At 40.8% G+C, this 17,396-nt stretch overlaps 1 protein-coding gene across 2 annotated transcripts in view; it reads left to right on the forward strand.

Moving 5' to 3' along the window:
* The window catches only part of PTPN14 (protein tyrosine phosphatase non-receptor type 14), a 205,382-nt gene that overhangs the window by 120,469 nt on the left and 67,517 nt on the right, over nt 1–17,396 (forward strand). The gene's annotated exons all lie outside the window — the stretch shown is intronic.

Consider the following 17,396-nt stretch of genomic DNA (forward strand, 5'->3'; position numbering starts at 1 on the left):
TTTAAAAACTTTTTTTGTAGAGACAAGGTCTCACTGTATTGCTCAGGTTGGTCTTGAACTCCTGGGCTCAAGCAATCCTTCTCCCTTGGCCTCCCAAAGTGCTGGGATTATAGGCGTGAGCCACTGCGCTTGGCTGATCTTTCTTAATATTAACAGTAATGATGACTCCTGATATTTCATGAGTGTTTATGGCCAAGCACAGTTCTAAGCTCTTCATCCCTATTAACCGATTCAGCCCTTGTAACCACTTTTTGAGTTAGTACTGTTATTCTGATTTCACAGAATAGGAAACTAAGGCACAGAGAGGTTGAGTAACTTGCCCGCACAGTTTGAGTACATGACAGAGCTGGGATCCAAGCCTACACAGTGAAGCTCCAGAATCCACACATTTACCACTATGTGCCGTGCCTTTCCAGTTAAATCCATTCTAGCCCACTCTGCCCCCAATTTATGTCTCCTCACCTCCAGCCTTAAATACAATGAGATGGTAAAGAGCACAGGCTTTAGAGTCAGACAGACTTGGATTTGAATTCTGCTGTGCCATTCGCTCTCTGTGTGACCTCAGGTGAGTTATTTATCCTTCTTAAGACTCAGTTTCTCCATGAATGAAAGAAGCTCTTGTGAAGATTACACTGGTTAATAAACAGAAAAGCACACTTTGTAGTACCTAACACTGTCATCATTATTATTTGACCTCCTAATTAGTATCTGTACCACCCATTTATATAATGTGGTGTACATACCAACTCTAAAGCATCCTTCTAAAGAATTGCTTTCATCGTTTTCCTTCCTTTGTTGAAAATATATAATGTCTTACTATTGCTTAGAAGATAAAGACAAACATTCAGAGGCGTTTGAAGCATGGCAAGCCTCTATATTCCTTTTTGTCTTCTGCTTCCTTGCATAGCCCTATTTTACTTGTCTGTGCCATTCAGTGTCTCTGGACACCCTGGGTTTCTCACTTCTTCCTCTCCTCTTTACAGTAGTTGAAGTATCTCCCTTTTCCTCTTTCCTTCTTGCCTTAGAAGCCTCCTTTGCCTTCCAGACTCACCTCTGGGCATTCATTTAACACATTAATTCTTTCCTAAGTATAAGGCATTCTGCAATATACAGAGTGACACAAAATGTCAGCCCTGTCCTGAATGGGATTTTCAATCTTTTTGGGTAGATTAGATGGTCACATAAAAGTATTTGAGCAACATAAGTAGTATGTTTTGGATGCCAGCTGGAGGTACCTTTCATGGGTGGAATGCTAAGGAGGAGCTTTGGAGGCGGGCATTATTCAGTGATCTCCAGAGAAACAGAACTAATGAGATGTGTATGTAAATAGGGAGAGAAACTTATTGTAAGGAATTGGCTCATATAAATGGGGAGATTTGACAAATGCAAAATCTGCAGGGCAGGCCAGCAGACTGGAGGCCCAGGGAAGATTTGCAGTTCAGGTCCAAAGTCTTGCTTCTGGGTGGTCCATCTCTTCTCTGTAAGACCTTCAACTGATTGGACGAGGCCTACTCACATTGTGACAAGCATTCTGCTTTACTCAAAGTCTACTGATTTAAATGTGTTAATCTCATCAAAAAATACCTTCACAGAAACATCTAGAAAAATATTTGACCAAATATATGGATATCATGGCCTAGCCAAATTAACACATAAAATTAACTGTGACAAGAGATGTCCCTGTGGTGAGTCAGCATTGTTAGGCAGGAAAACAGCCTGGACCAGGGGCTGTAAGCCTGTTTTCTCCCCCAAATACCCAAAGAGGTAGCTCCCATCAGTATCAAGGGCTCACTGGTGGATGAGTGGAAAGTGTGAAGGGAGAACATTCCGAGCTGAGGAAATTATGTGAACATTCCGAGCTGAGGAAATTATGTAAGAGGAGAGGAAAATTGCAGTGCAAAATCCTCAAGGATACCTAGAATGTGGTAGGAAGCAAATAATTGTAGCACAGATAGCCCTGGATTGATATTTCTGCTAAAGAATTTTTTAAAGTTCGAGGTTTCCCTATTACTGTTGGGTCACACGTTCACAGGATGAAATCTCCTTCTGTATCTTGAAACTAAGTCATGCAATGTCTTCTCTAGAATTTTAATCTGATGAGGTCATTAAGGAAAAATATTTTCTAAATCTAGAGTTGCCAATGTGTTCATTATAAAATGAATTCATTTTTTTCTTCTCATAAAACCCTATGTTTTGAAAAAATGTATCTACTTTAGTACTTCCTAAAATTATTTTGTCGAACACCATATATTGATCCTTAGCATGAAGTGAGTAGTGTAACTTAACACAATTTTACATAATTAATATTCTAGTTGGCTTGGACAGTCCATTTTGGGCAAAGTATCAAGGATTTTTCATTCATTGTTCGTGCATGCATTCAATAAGTATTTACTTGAAGATGGTTTGGGGGATAAAAAAATAAATATTTACTGAGCATCTGTTGTATGCAAGGAAACTTCTGGTTACTGGTAATACAGCACTGAACAAAACAGATGAAGTCCTTGATCTCCTGAAGGTCACCTTTTTTCATATATTTGTAGTAGTTTATGACTCTGTCAGTGTTTTCACAGAGTTCAAATTAAGAATTATAAAAGCATATAGTACTCTAGTTACCTGAATCATCAAAATCAGCTACCAAATTGTATTCTCTCAAACAATTGTGAAACAATGTATTTTAATTCCTAAATAATAGCTTGTTTTCATGTAATATTATTACAGACCTCCTTCACTGAGAAGATGATAAACATATAGAAGATGGTCATGTGAACGTATCTATTTCTGGGTGGTAAACTATAAAGGAGTCCATTATGTTTATTCTCATTTGCATATACTTATGATCATATTCTTCTTTAGACTTAAATCTGTGATCATGACTTTTATGAGGAAATCATCCTGTCTATAAGCATGGTCATGCCTTTAAGAATTGATGACAATTATATGGAACGGGCTAACATGAAAAAGTGAGGCAATACTTGGGATTTCATTCTGTGAGGAAAATGTACTGGACTTAGTTTACCAATGTGAAGTCGGTGGTGGCTCTAGATGAGTTTTCATAGAAACAAGAAACTTTAAATGGCAGAAACGCATGACTTAGTAACTATATTATTAATTGCACTAACTTATTTTTTCTCCCCAATCTTTTTAGTGCATGCCTTTTGATAAAGTTACACTGCAAAGACCATTTTTAATGTTACTAAAAATGATGGTGTTTTTAAAGTATAGTGATTTGATAATAGGACTCAAGTGGGAAGAAAGGAAATACCCTTTACTTGGGCCTCCCAGAGATTTTGCTAAACCCTGGGTGAGAGCAGTGTTTCATTTCCCGATTCCTACCACCTGCCCACTTATTCACTGCACATTTACTGCATGGTCTCGTTGCCATTCTTCATCTGGACTCAAAATTCAAATAATAGAAATCAGATGGAAATATGTGTGGACTTCATTCTATCAAGATCGTTCTTTTACAAAAATAGGAGCCAGAGGATTTGAGGGACAGGGAAGAGGAAGAAGATGATAAAAAGAAAAAGGGAGAATCCATTATTCTATCAAAGATACTTCCTTTTTTAAAACGATTGGATCAAATGTTTGACGTGGTTTGATAACTATTTTGAATGTATAGGTTTTAATGAAAGATTATGTGGTTATAATTTTTAAAAGATCATCAAATCCATTTCCCCCAAGTCTATTTTGTCTGTCCGTTTTCAAAAAGTGAGAAGTCTTTATCTGAAAGGTTTAGTTTAGTTGCTCAGGATTCTTTCTCCCATACACCACATCCAGCCTTCAATATATGTCTAGATTCTGACTACTTCCTTCTGCGTGTACTGCTATCTCTCTAATCCAGTCTGCCGTCATTTTTTCTGACTGGCATCTCCGCTTCCACCCTTGCCCCTCACAGTCCAGTGTCTACAAAGCAGCCAGTACCATCTTGTTAAATGGGTATCCGTTTATGCAGCTCCTTTGCTCAGTACCTTCCACTGGTTTGCCATCTTAGAGGAGTCAGAACCCTTACTGTGCCCTGCGAGGCCTTTTGTGGTTTGTACCACTTCCTGCCTTTTCTGTCAGCCCAACGATTCATCCTCTTGCTCACTCTTTGCTACACTGACCTCTTGACCATTCATGAATGCACCACACTAGCTCTCCTGAAAGCCTTTCTACTTGCCATTCCCTTTGTTTGAAGCGAAAGCCTCCATCCCCCAAATATCCACAGTGCTAGTTCCTCATTTTTTTTTTCAGATCTTTGTTCAAAGTTTGCTTTTATCAGAGAAACCTTTCTTGACCACCTCCTACCTTGTTACTCTCTGTGTCTCTTGCCTGCTTTTTTCTCATTGGACCTATTGTTTATTTACTTGATTTTTGCTTGTCTTCCCCACTAGACTGTGAGCTCCATGAGCATGGGTTTCATTCACTGTGATATTCCTAGTGCCTAGAATAACTCCTGGCATGTAGTGGGTGCTCATTAAGCTTTTGTCAAATGGATGGATAAATAAATAATGGAATATATATATATATATACACTTCTAATATTTTACCAGTAAACTAAGTAGGTTTACTTTTTAAATAAAAGTTCTATAAAAAGATAAGAAATCATTATACTAATGTTAATAGAATCTGACAGCTTTTATAATGATTTCTATCCACTAGATTTTGTGCTGGTTTTATGAACATATTAACAGATTTTAGGAGGCCATATATTTTCTGCAATCATAATTTTTTTTTTTTTTTTTTTTTTTTTTTTTTTGAGACAGAGACCCGCTCTGTCACCAAGCTGGAGTGCAGTGGCACGATCTTGGCTCACTGCAACTCTGACTCCCTGGTTCAAGCGATTCTTCTGCCTCGGCCTCCCAAGTAGCTGGGACTACAAGAGCGCACCACCATGCCTGGCTAATTTTTGTATTTTTAGTAGAGACGGAGTTTCACCATGTTGGCCAGAATGGTCTCAGTCTCTTGACCTTGTGATCTGCCTGCCTCAGCCCCTCAAAGTGCTGGGATTACAGGCGTGAGCCACCACGCCCAGCCTGTAATCTTTTTTTTTTTTTTTAGGAAAAGCCTGCTGAGATTATTTTATTTTATTTTGGTTTTTAAAGAGAGAATTTGAATACCTACTTCGTACTTCTTTTCTGGAGAGTGCTCTCCTTTGAATATGGTCTGATGCCCACAGGGTGTGCCCCGTACAGCCACTTACTGCCCCAAACTGGCATCCTCCCTGGACTTCATGCCCCTGAATTTTTGGTCCCCAAAGAAATATTTAATGTGCTCCTATTCTGGTTTCTAATGAGAGAGTTTTAAGTTCTTAAGTCTAGGATGAAAAGGAGGAATGTGTTTATAGCAGCCTTCTTTCATGAAATGAAAGAATTTCTCTGATTTGGGAATTACAGTTCTCTGCTTGGCAATCCCCCATCCCTCTACCCATGTCCTAAACCAAGGGTTTCCTTCTATTTATGTGTAGTCACTTGTCACTTTGGCTATCATTTTTTTTTCTCTAGGAAGTTACAGTTTCTGACTTAAAGTTTACTATGTGTCACGAGTTACAAAAGATGGTCTTGTAGAAACTGAGGCAGTTAGAAAAGTAAAACTCTAAAAGAAGAAAGGATGTTCAAAATGATTTTTGAATTGCATTTAACAAATGAAGTATCTCCTCCTCTAATTCTAGAGTCTCAAGAAGGGTTTGAAAGGAAGAATTGTGGAGGGACATTTCCATGCTTGAAAATATCAAGCATGATTTTGGCAGAAATCACAGCATAGGAAGATACTAGATTCTTGGGCAGTGAGATGTTTGCTGATTTGGTATTTTATCTTTGGCAGTTGTTGCCACATTTGAGGTCTTCAGCTGCTTTGAAGATTCTGCAAAAGAAAATCATTCATTCATTTCCAACATTAAAAAAATCATTATATTGTCAATGGATTCATGTTGTGATCTGTTCATAGACTTCTGTAGTTTTTTTCTCTTCTTCATTTTTTTTTTTTTTTTTGAGATTTATTCTCCAGGCTTGTAGAAACTATAGACTGACCTACTACACAGGCATAATGTTGTAATAAAAGAGCACTTGACTATAAAATCAGAAGACTTGGCAAGTCGCCTACCCTCTGGGAGCCTCCATTTCCCCGTGGATAAACGGGACTACTGTGGCTATCTTGCAGGGTTGTTGCGAATATGAAATGACAGGAAATATTATACATGACAGTTCTTGGAAAACAACTCCACAAATGCAAAGCACTGTCATTGTTAATAACTATTTGAAGGCTCTGATTTCTTAATATCTAGAGAAATTGATAAAAATTCCAATTGTGGAGAATTCAATTCTTCCAAAGCTTTTGATAGACATGTGGTGTGTTTTTATTATTTTTTTCATAGTACACTAGGAACAGCGTAAGGTTTCTTTCAGCCAGTATGTAATTGACCATCTTTTAAATGTGTGGACATAATAATAATATCCTGCTTTAATGTAAATACATAGTAAGGTAGTATGAGGGGGGGAAATACAAACATGAACAGGGCAATTTTATAAAACAGCAAAGGAGGCAAAAATAAACGCACGTAATTAACTGAGTTGTTTGATCAGTACCATGTTAGAGTTACAAAATCAATGGGAACCCAGAGGGCAGAATGAGTTTTTCCAATTTGTTGACTGGGGAAAGGCTTTATATTATGTAATGCCTAGGGTATAGGTGGTTTTGTTTTTTTTTCTTTCTGCTGAGTCCAGTGTTGTTTTATGCCAACTATTTGGGTGGCTAACTTCCAAAAAGCATTGTTTTTTACCCACTGGGTGTCTCTGAGTCAGTAAATGATCATAATGCTTTTTGTGCAACTACCAAGTCTAGGATCATCTACTGAGTCTGTGAATTATAGAATAGAGAGAGGTGGTTTCCACCTTCAAGGTACTTCTGGGCTAGTAGGGTGCTAAATAGAGATGGATGGGATGGACCTGGTGGCCCATGCCTGTAATCCAAGCACTTTGGGAGGCCAAGGCAGGTGGATCACTTGAGGCCAGGAGTTCAAGACCATCCTGGCCAACATGGCATAACCCCTGTCTCTACTTAAAAAAATAGAGATGGATAGGCATGTTATCATTACAAATGCATAAAATCTATAATATCAAATTGCTATGATTGGGGAGAGGTTGAACACGGATCATAGTGGCCACATGGAATGTGGGGTGGGTAGGCCGGGTGCGGTGTCTCATACCTGTAATCCCAGCACTTTGGAAGGTCGAGGCAGGCAGATCATCTGAGGTCAGGAGTTCGAGACCAGCTTTGTCAGCGTGGCAAAACCCCATCTCTACTAAAAATAAAAATAAAAAAAAAAAAATTAGCTGGGTGTGGTGGCACACACCTCTAGTCCCAGCTACTTGGGAGGCTGAGGCAGGATGGGAGGCAGAAGTTGCAGTGAGCCAAGATCGTGCCATTGCACTCCAGCCTGGGTGACAGAGCAAGACTCTGTCTCAAAAAAAAGAAAGGGGGGGGGGGGAAAGAAAAGAGAAAAGAAAAGAAAAAAGAAAAGGAAGGAAAGAAAGAAAGAAAAGAAAGAAAGAATAGTGGGGTGTCTCACTCAATTGTCTCACCACAGGTCCATGCTATGGAAATTAAAGTCATCCAGCAGGATCTCTGAAGTATCTCTCATATTGCTGACTTCTGAGCAGATAGTCCCTATTTTGCTATTTCTGATAAACATTCCATCCAGCTTTTGTGTTTGTTTTTTTATGTCTGTTTTCAGATGTTCTTTTAATATGGGTTACTTGTGTGGTACACTGATTTTTTTTTTTTTTTTTTTAATACAAAGTCTCACTCTGTTGCCCAGGCTGGAGTGCAGTGATGCAATCTTGGCTCACTGCAACCTCCACCTCCCAAATTCAAGCAGTTCTCTGCCTCAGCCTCCCGAGTAGCTGGGATTACAGGCGCCCACCATCACACTCAGCTACTTTTTGTATTTTTTGTAGAGACAGGGTTTCACCATCTTGTCCAGACTGGTCTTGAAGTCCTGATCTCGTGATCCACTTGCCTCGGCCTCCCAAAGTGCTGGGATCACAGGCATGAACCACCGCGCCCGGCTGGTACTCTGATTTTTTGTTGTAACTGTTTTGTTTTGAAACTGAGTCACACTGTGTCACCCAGGCTGGAGTGCAGTGACGTGATCTCTGCTCACTGCAACCTCTGCTTCCCAGGTTCAAGCGATTTTCCTGCCTCAGCCTCCCCAGTAGCTGGGATTACAGGCATGAGCCACCATGCCTGGCTAATTTTTATACTTTTGGTAGAGACGGGGTTTCACCATGTTGGCCAAGCTGGTCTTGAACTCCTGACCTCAAATGATCCACCCACCTCAGCCTCCCAAAGTGCTGGGATTACAGGCATGAGCCACGCCTGACAGGTACTCAGATATTTTTAAGCTGTGACTATGAGAAAATGTGCCTTCAGTGACTAAGAGAGCATGGGGTGAGTAGGGGCACCTGCAGTGATGAAGCACTAAAGCCTGGAAGCCAGCAATTAGAAATTTTCAAAATTTAGACTGGCCAGTAAACAAAGCATCAACCGAAGTTTAAAGTTAGGCTTGGCTGGCTCTTAGGGACAAAACTTGGAAAGTGGGCTCATGGTTAACAATGACAGAGATGCTGGAGTCAGGAATGTAGATGGCACTCCCATCCATACACAGTCTGTGGTCACTGGCAATGTGCCTAGCCATATGACTTAACATGGGCTGGGAATTTCTTTATCTTTCGTTTTTGCAGGGGTATTGCGGGAAAACAGTCTCATTCTGTTGCTCAGCTTGGAGTGCAGTGGTGCGATCACAACTCACCGCAACCTCCAAACTCCTGGGCTTAATTGATCCTCCCACCCCACCTCCTGAGCAGCCGGGACTGTAGGTGCATGCTACCACGCCCAGCTAGTTTGGCTGTCCTTCCTTCCCCTCCCTCGCTCCCTCCCTTCCCCCTTCCCTTTCCTTTTTTTTTTTTTTTTTTTTTTTTGTGGGGGGGGTTTCACCATGTTGCCCAGACTGGCCTGGGCTGAAGCACTCTCCTCACCTCAGCCTCCCAAAGTGCTGAGATGACAGACATGAGCCTCTGCTTTTGGCAGGAAATTCTATTCTTTCCATTTTTGTCATAGTCTCAAGGGACATAGAATTAAGGATTTACTTCCATTGCCTCATTCGTTCATCAAACATTTATTAAGCACGTAGTATTTCCTACTCGTTTCTGGGACTTCATCGACAGGGAACTGACATCTTTTAGCAGTTGCTTACCTGTGAAAAGGTAGGGACTACCTTTAATTAGGGATTCTAGGGAAGAACTCGTGCCCATTCACAGAGATGATCTTCTTGCCTTTCATTTGTTGATTTTTATGTATTTTATCCTTCAGGCCAGGCATATCAGTAATAACAGCCCTGTACTCCACCTGGTAGCTCACCAAAGATTCAAGGATGTTATGCAGAATCCTTAGCTGGGAACCTGGCTGTTTACCAAGAAGACAAATCTTTGGGCATTTGACTCACCCAGCTTCCAGATATAATTTCAGCTCCCTTTTCCCACAGTGAGTTGTAGGTAATATTATGAACACACGATTTTCAGGGCAGGCAGATGTGTATTTTGAGCTGATGAGTCAAGACATATTTATTGCTAGTGTAAGAGGGACGAGGCTCCGTAGTTGACAGCTGCAATTCAGAGGAGTGGTTTTGGTTGGCTGATTAGCATGGAGCATTGATGTTCCCTGATCTGTGCTCCTTTTGTCCACCTGGTTTAATGCTGTTGGTCTCTGACTGTGATTCATCCTTGAGTTCTTTCTTTGCTGCATGGTAGCTCAGAGATCAGTTTAAGTCATTTAAAAATAAACATTTCACACTGAAGGAGTAGTATTGCTCTGTGCATAAAGACAAATTTCCCAAGACTTCCTGCTTGAAGTGTGATGAGTTCCATTTCTAGAATTTTTAGGCACTCTTTCATATTATAGAAATAACATCTAATAACTTTACTATGAGGTAATTAATATTCCTCCCTTTCTCCCTCCTTTCTTCTGTCTTTGTCTCTCTGTCAGTATTTCATCTACTCAGAAATGTTTATTGAGCATTTACTTAGTGCCAGGTACTGATCACAACGGAGTTGGGGAGGTGCTGGTGCCAGTGTAGGAGAGGCCTGGGGGAAGTATAGTGGAGGATGTGAAAGGATTCACTAACTTGCTGAGAGGGTTTGGGAAGCTTTTGGAGAGGAGATACATTTCATCCGAGCCTTGGAGCATGGACAGGTGATTGGGCGAATGGAGGAGGATAGGCAAGGGTGATTAGACCAAGGAAATGGCGAGGAGGCAGGAAACAACATGGCAACTATGGGGGGCACCACACACTTATGACAGCTCAGGTATGGGGTGTGTGGTGAGACATGAAGTTGGAAAAAAAAAAGTAGTTTTGACTGGATCATGAAGAGCCTGGTGTACTGTGTCAGGATTTTGGATTTTTTCCCGATTAGGATCATTGGGTGTTTTGTTCTTTTTTTTTTTTAAGCTAAAATCCACGTAACGTCAATTCACCATTATTTTTTTTTCTTTTCACCCTGTCTTATGGTCCTGAGTAAATCCATCATTTTAACCACTTTAAAGTATACAATTTAGTGACGTTTAGTGTTTTAACAAAGTTGTGCAGCCACTGTCACTGTCTAATTTCAAAATGTTAGCAGGCATTCCTCAGCCTCCTTTTCCCTCAGCCTCTGGCAACCATTCATCTATTTTCTGTCTTTATGAATTTGCCTATTCTGGACATTTCTTATGAATGGAATCACACAAAATGTGATCTTTGTGTCTGGCATCTTTACTTAGCATAATGCCTCAAAGTTCATCCGTGTTACAGCATGTATCGATACATCATTCTTTTTATGGCTGAATAATATTCCATTGTTTGGAGAGACCACATTGTGTTTATCCATTCATCAGGTGTTGGACTTTGGGGTTGTTTCCTCTTTTTGGCTATTGTGAACAACATTACCATTCATGCATCAGTTTTTGTGTGAACATGTGCTCTCAGTTTGTATGGCTATATACCGAGGAGCATAATTGCTGAATCATGTGATAATTCTATGTTTAACTTTTTAAGGAACTGCAAAACTTTCCCAAGTCATTAGATATTTTAAAGACAGATCAAAACAGACTCATTTCATTTTAACATCAAACACTTTAGCACAGTATTTTCTTGTGAGGCTAAGTATTTCTACTTCTGTTGGCATGTTTTCCTAGTTCAGGGCATCATAGCCCTCAGCAGGGAACCATGTCGGGCCCTTTTAAATCCTAGGGATTGATTGCTGTAAAGAAATCTGTACCCAATAGCATAGGATAGTACAGAAAGAAGTGATGTCAGGGTATTCTCTCTCCCTCTATGATGTATTTCAGAAATGAGTTTTTCTTTTCTAAACAGAACCCCTGATTAGATGATAGGCTACTATTAGGGAATTTATTATACTTATAAACAGTACTTGGATTCCCTGTAATTTGTTATAATTAATTCAAGAGTTCAAGAGCAGAAAGCAAGGATCAGGTCGTGACATGTCTTTCTCTTTTGCAACACCTTGCTATCATTGGCCGTTTTTCACTAGTTAAGGCCTGTGTGTCTTTGTATGCATTTAAACAAATATTATCCTTTTTAGGAAATAATTGCAATCCTTCAGCTCGTTGAAACTGAAGGAATCTTATTAAGAAGTTGGGTGTCTCTGGCAAAATAGGGTATTTATTGATCACTGAATGTTGAAAACTTCTAGACTTGAGTGTTTGCCAAGAAAATCTTGTCTGTATTTGGGTATATGCACATGGTTTTCTTCTCATGCATGTACACGTATTAGCTTATAGTACAAAAAGGCTAGAAGAAAAACTTTCCCTTTTAAGGGTATCCTTGCTAGAGTTTTAGTTTTAGCTTTTCCTTTTGTTTGTGTTTTCCCCCTCCCTTTGGGGTTACTTCAGTTTTGCATAGTCGCAGGAGTATTTGCTTTGTAGTTTGTTAGACAGTGCAGACTTTTAATTGACTGTCGGCTTGAACAGTTATTAAATGTAAAAGCTTTTAGATAGTGCATGGGTCGGGTACCAAACACATTATTAGACTTTAATAGTCATAAACTGAAATTCTTCTCAAGAGTTTTGAGGATAGAGGGATGGAGGGAGGGAGGCATTCAGGTTTATCTGGTTACATGCCTGCATACATAGTATTTATCTGGTCCTGGCAGACTGAGAACAGCATGGGCCACCCTGTCCTTTATCTGGATTTACAGCTGTGAACACCCGCTGGAATGGATGGAATGTGCTGGTTCCCTCCTGTGGGTATCTCTGTCAATCTAAGATTTAAAATTATTCCCCTTTGCTCTCCTGTACCCCGGGACTCTAGGACTACTTGTCCTCAGTTCCCTCTTTTTTGTCTTTTATAGTAGAGAAACGTTTCCATTTGTTTCCGTTTGCAGAATATCACATCAGCCAGAAAGCAATGCTGTCTGGCACTTTGGTACATGCTGCACTTCGGAGAACTGGGTTCCAGTACATTCTAGCAAGATTCCTCTGATATTGCTAGTTATGAAGGAAGTTTTCTAGTGAGGAAAGCACATTTTAAGTCTTACCCTGCTCTTAATAACAGTGACAGGACAATTTGTCTTTCTGGTCCTGGTCTGGTCCTCCACTCCAGTAGTTTTATGGAAAGGCTTCAAAAAGTGAGGAATTTAAGGATGGCCCTGCTCTCCAAATTGTCACATCCCTCCTGACCATGCCTATGGGGAGAGATACGTTGGTTTAACTAAATTTGAACTCTAGAGGAGGGAAGAGCAGACCGGGAGCTGTGTGTGATGATAGTGACTCTGCAGGTTGGTAGTTACAGCTTACAGAATGCTCTCACTAACCTGTTTTTCAAACTAGAAAAGAAAGTTTTCTTTCTCCCTCAGACCTCCCTGAGCAGTAGGGGCAGAAGGAGTAATGAATGAATGCTGATATGTGCTATTAAATTTGGATAACATTTTTTATGATCCATAGTATAGAAGCTACTCAGTGCAAACGAGTAAAGACTTGTGTGTGACACTGATGATGACTGACTTGCATTTTACTTTTTAAAAATCTGCATTTAGAAATATATACACAGAGGGCCCAGTTTGTACCTGCTGTTGGACACAGCTGCTCCTTCCAGGTAGGAGCCTACAATCAGAAACTCTGGTCTGTAGATTTTACTTCTATCCCTTTATCCGTCTTCGAAAGTTAACAAGTAGTTAAAATGTATAACTCCGTCTTCTTTCCCTTCCTTCTATCTCTGGGGGAGAAAAGTGAAACATCCCAGAAGCTGCTGCCAGGAGAAAAAACAGATCTGAATAACCATTGGCTACAGTATGAAACATGTCCTGTAATAGGATTTTATGGAAAAGTTTCTCATGTCAACATTTGCCTCATACGCTGTAGCACAGACTGTCTAAGTGGGGTTGGGGAAAAGCTTGGTGATCGAAGCCCTTCCTTAGAAGCATCATAAAAATCACCAGGTAGTGGTGTTTTATTTTTCGCTTTTATTTTTATTTATTTATTTTTTTAGATGGAGTCTCGCTTTGTCACCCAGGCTAGAGTGCAGTGGCACGATCTCGGCTCACTGCAGCCTCTGCCTCCCAGGTCAAGCGATTCTCCTGCCTCAGCCTCCTGAGTAGCTGGGAATATAGGCGCATGCTGCTGCGCCCAGCTAATTTTTGTATTTTTAGTAGAGACGGGGGTTTCACCATCTTGGCCAGGCTGGTCTGGAACTCCTGACCTTGTGATCCACCCGCCTCGGCCTCCCAAAGTGCTGGGATTACAGGCTTGAGCCACCGCGCCCGGCCTTCGCTTTTATTTTTAGACTTCAGTGAAATTGGTGGCTTGCCCAGAATGGGCAGGGATCAGATCCTGCCTTCGCCACTGTGGTTGTTCATGCCCAGATCTGGTTGTGGCCTTGTCTTTAAGGAAGCAGTATTACCTTGGACAAGTCATTCTCCTCCCTTAACACAGCCGCCTTCTCTAAAAAATGAAAGGATTGGACTGGGATTGTAAAAGTCCTTCCCTTGTTATATCGCTTAGGCTCCATCATGCTGCAGTGATATATGACCCCCCAGCCTCTTTGGCTTTCACAAACAAAGGTTTATTTGCTGCCTACTTGGCAGGTCCACTGTGGGTTGTCTGAGGCTCTGCTCTCAGCCGTCTTTGCCCAGGGCTCAGGCTCACTGAGCAACCTGCCCTCCCTGCTCACTGCAGGTCTCAGAGCAAAGGGAAGCAGAGGCAGAGAACTGGTCACTGGCTCTGGACACTTCTGCTTGGGAGCAACAATTACTTCCCACTACTATTCTCATTTCATTGGCCCCAAAGCTAGTCCCAGGAGTAACGAGGTAGGTGGGCATGACCCTGTTGGGAAGGCAGCAGACACCTGGAACCGTGGCAAGGGCCCTGCTCTATCACCATCCTGTGACTTACGCTGAGCGTGTTGCGTTCTGGGGTGGTAGTATGACCAAAATCAGATCCCAAGGCTCTAACTATTTTGCGTGGCTGTCTCCTGTTTGGGGCACATCTGTTGAACTGGACCTGGAATGAAGATTTCACTTGTGGGGAGGGGTGGGGGAAATATTTGAAAAACTCAGGTACCCGGCCTCTGAGTTCCTGATGCCTTTTTTGTAGTTCTGTGGTAATACAGCCCATGCCTTTCAGAACACCACACAGACCTGCTCACTCTGAGAAGAATGAACAGAACTGCAAGTAAAACACAGTTGCAGATGTGCTGAGATAAATTCCTCATACATGAATTTAAAGGAGAGCATAAAGATTTTAGCAATTTGCCCGGGCTGGGTGGCTCACACCTGTAATCCCAGCACTTTGGGAGGCCGAGGCAGGTGGATCACGAGGTCAGGAGATCAAGACCATCCTGGCTAACACGGTGAAACCTTGTCTCTACTAAAAATACAAAAAACTAGCCGGGCGTGTGGTGGGCGCCTGTAGTCCCAGCTGCTCCGGAGGCTGAGGCAGGAGAATGGCATGAACCCAGGAGGCGGAGCTTGCAGTGAGCTGAGATTGCCCCACTGCACTCCAGCCTGGGCGACAGAGCGAGACTCCGTCTCAAAAAAAAAAAAAAAAAAAAAAAAATGATTTTAGCAATTCATCTCTAAATTTTGAAGATATTGTTATGGGGTATGATTTGGAAGGAGTCCTTTGATACTGCCGTCAAAAGTACTGAAGGCTCTGTTGATTTGACCCAATAGGGCATTTTTTCAAACTTAATTTTTCAAACTCCTAGGGGAGGAAGTAACTTGGAAAAGTCACTTATTTTCTTACCGTCGGATGGGGAGATTCCAGATAGATGAGGCCACCAGAGACTAGGTCATAGCACGTTCGTTCCCAGTAGTCATGCGTAATAACACTTATTATTAGGACACCTTTTTAATTTTACCCTGAGAAATCTGTATTTAATAAAAAGTTAATCTTTAAAAACAAAATTTAAAAATATAAAAGTTTACCTTTATTCGAGAAGCATAATTATGTTCACTAATTCTTAAAGGAAGAGCAGAATCCTAACCTAAAACCATTCATTGGGCCTCAAGAGTCAGATGGACTATTTCCAGGTCTCTGAATATGAAAAATATTAAAAAGTTTTCCTTGTGAGCTTGGATTTTCAAAGAGGATCTCTTTGGAAAGTTGGCAAATACTTACTTTCCTGGCATGAAAATTGTTTTTTTTTTTGTTTTTTTTTTTTCCTTTTCCTCTCCACCCAAAACTGTGACAGGGTGGAGTATACTTCCATGAAATTGCATGTTTCCAAAATAGAATTCACTGTTATATTTTACTACTGTTATAATTGAATCGCTAATGAGAAATAAGCAAAGAACAGGCATTCTAGAAATAGAATTCCAACTCCTGTTGTCAAATTTAGTCACCATGTTCGATAGAATTATAGTATTTTATAGAACTGCCTTTTGTCCAAAATTGTACCAGCCAAACAATTTCCAAAGTGGTTTGAATTTCATTCTCATTTCTGCAGTCTTATACAGTAATACCCACAATCTCGTGGTAATAGCACCATATCATTGCTGCTGTTTAGATTCTCTCCTAGTTTGGATGGCTTCCAGGAGAGAGCCCTGCTTTCTTCAGCTCCTTATTTTTATATTCCAGCAAAATCCTACATCCAACCTACATGATTAGAAACGTTCCTGGTGTTCCTTGCTAGTGGATTGTGAGTCACTGTTTCCTGGGATAGAATGGATCTGTAACAGAACTTGCTGACAAATTATAGAAGTGATAGCTATAGATGAAAGTTGGAAGCAGCAGATTTTTAAAAACTAGAGCTATTGTTTTCGTGGCAGATTAATTGGTTACTGGTCTACTTCCAAAGATATTCTCTAATAAATTATCTTAGCTGATCATTTTCACCTCCAAGGTGACAGGTAACAAAGCTCTACCTCTAGCAGATAATGCCAGGATAACACCTTTTCAGACGTTTTACTCCTTGGTTCTTAATCACTGAACCCTTAAATAGTACACTAGAAAAAAACATGGTCACAGTGGTCAAAAAGATATATGCATCCTTGTAAGGCAGAGACTGTTTTAGCACTCTCCAAGATACTCCTCAGCATCTAGCAGACTTACGCCCATAGAAAGTGCATGATAGCTATGGGTTAAAATACCTGTTTGGCTTCCTGGCTTGGAGAGCAGCAAATAAGTCAAAACCACTCCAGAAAGATGAGAAGGAATGAATGGCATGAGGATGAGATTCAAACGTTTTCTAATTAGTAGGAATCGGTGAAATTTACCATTCTTTCCTAACTTGAGATTTTGCTTTTTGTTTTGCTTTGTGATTTTTTCTAGCCCATATTAGGTTTGACTAAAAAGGATTTTTAAGAAAGTCCCAGTGTTTGCCCTTCTGATTTGAGTATAGGTTTTTCCCACCAAAGAGTGGCGTGGTTGTCTTTATTCTGTTCAGTACACCCAAGAGGAGAGAAGAAGTGTGGAACTCTACTGGAGTGTGCACAGAGCCCAATTCCTTCCCTCAAACAGACATTGGATTGACTTATGTCTAATGATGCCTATGACATCATCATGGGAGAGCCAGCAGTAATTAGCTCTCAGTGCCGATTGCCTCTCTCCAGGAAAGTTGGGCTTTGGTTCGCTTCTGGGTTCCCTTGATTGAGATGCCAAAGTGAAGTTAAAATACAGAGTTATAGTTACCAGGAGCAAAAGCGTTGTTAGCATTTACCAGAAATTAATGCTAGAAAAGTGTGATTGTTGTTGTTGTGACTATGTGTTGAGAGTATGGTCAAAGGAAGTGGAGTCCTGGGAAATAAACGTCTTGAGTGAGAAGTTTTCTAAATGTTTTAGGTGATTCTAAGAGTGCCGTTTTATTGGTAGGGAAACAGTACACTGTGTTAGCTCCTGAGGGCATTTGTCTAGTCTGAGACGTGATG

The sequence above is a fragment of the Chlorocebus sabaeus genome, chromosome 25, assembly GCF_047675955.1.
Source record: "Chlorocebus sabaeus isolate Y175 chromosome 25, mChlSab1.0.hap1, whole genome shotgun sequence".
Taxonomy (NCBI): Eukaryota; Metazoa; Chordata; class Mammalia; order Primates; family Cercopithecidae; genus Chlorocebus; species Chlorocebus sabaeus.